This window comes from Apteryx rowi, unplaced genomic scaffold (assembly GCF_003343035.1).
Source record: "Apteryx rowi isolate R43461 unplaced genomic scaffold, aptRow1 scaffold_49, whole genome shotgun sequence".
NCBI lineage: Eukaryota > Metazoa > Chordata > Aves > Apterygiformes > Apterygidae > Apteryx > Apteryx rowi.
In genome coordinates, this window is record NW_020450749.1 from 3427304 (window position 1) to 3428816 (window position 1513).

The 1513-nt window shown below is 53.1% G+C and overlaps 1 protein-coding gene across 1 annotated transcript in view; it reads right to left on the bottom strand.

Annotated features, from left to right (window-relative positions):
- DNAH12 (dynein axonemal heavy chain 12) overlaps positions 1-1380 on the bottom strand; it is a 78978-nt gene extending 77598 nt beyond the window's left edge. The window contains exon 1 of the mRNA XM_026078879.1: positions 1188-1380. The gene's annotated coding sequence lies outside the window, so the exon portion shown is untranslated. The remainder of the gene's footprint in view (positions 1-1187) is intronic.
- Between the last annotated feature and the right edge of the window lie 133 nt (positions 1381-1513).

The following is a 1513-nucleotide window of genomic DNA, read 5'->3' on the forward strand; positions in this document are numbered from 1 at the left end:
TGCCGCGGAGACGAGGGCGGGCGGGCGCCGCGGCGGGGGCGAGGCCTCGCGGCGGCCGTTAACGGTCGAAGGCGGGAAAGGCGGCGGCGGCTGCCTGCCCCTCTGAGCCAGCCGGGCCCGGGGCTGCGGGGGTCTCCGAGGTGAGCAAGCCCGTGGGAGAGCGGGCCCACCCGCGGTCGTGGCTCTCCCGAGGCGCTTGCCCACCTGGAGCCCGGCCGCCGTCCCTCGCGCCGTTTCAAGCCCTAGTTGTACGCTGCGGTTCCAGTGCAGCCAGTCACCTTCACAGTAAACGAGCACCCAAACCACTAACGACCTAGAGCGCCCTTAGCACAGCTACGGGTATTAATCACGACCTATCTCAGCTCCAAGATACCAGATGACCTGCGTGCAAAACCATTAATTTCGCTAACAGCCAGACTCTTAACCATGTCCCCTTTGCTTTCAGAGCAGACCGCACTCATCTCTTGAAAAAAATAAACCACACAGGCCTTAGAACAGTGAGTAGTGCCTGCCTAGATCCCTACTGTTAACAAGGTTCACCTGTCTAAAATAAGAAGCTGATTCAAGGCCTATTTGTTCCATGGAAAGGATGTTCATTATGCTTTGCACAATAGCAGATTAATAACAAATTCTTGTAAAAAAAAAATTGGCAGAGACTTGGAAAAATCTTACCTGAAATTTCCCAGCCTGACACAGGCTTAAATCTAGCCTAATCAAAGTCATTAAGTCCCTCTCCTCCAGTCTTCTGTCTGCACAAAGCACATAAAACCTTTTTGTTTCGGATCACAGCAAGGATGCTTAAAAATATATATATAATATCCTCAATAGCTGTCCCTGTTGCTAAGCTCCTCCACTTACTTTGCAAAAATACAAACGGAAATTTTAAGAAATTCTAGAGATTTACCACCCACCTGCCTACATTTGATGAAGAGACTTAATGCCCTAATTTTAGATCTGCGTGGGTAGAGCCCTCTGAGCACAGAGACCGCAACAGCAAAAGCTGGGCAGAATTTTGTTGCTTAGGACCGTCTTAGAAAATCCCAGGCACCTTCCTAACAGGTACCACATTTTGGTGACAGTTCTGTTTTAGCTCACTCCAAACATCTAACCTTCTTGACCAAACAGAAAATAAAGCCAAGCCTTCGGTACGAACAGTGGGTTATGCAGATTTATCCAGAAGTTTTCACCTATCTTGCACGATGCTCGGAAAAGCAGTGCCCTTTCGGACGGCCGTTTATCAGGCCGAGAAAGCCCTTCCCGAGGAGAATTCTGTCGCAAAGGGCACAAAACGCAACATTTCGCCCGCCAACCCCACTCGCAGCGACGGGAGAAGCTAAAGCCGGAGGAAGGGGCCGGCACAAGGCGGCAGAACCACCCGGGCAGGCATCAGCTTAGCCCGGCAGAGGCGCTGACGCGACTCCCCAGAGGCGGCGCTCGCGCGCGCTTAGGAGAAGGGAGGGAGGGAGGCCGCCCGTGCGTCACGGCACGTCACGTTACGGCACGTCGCGCCGCG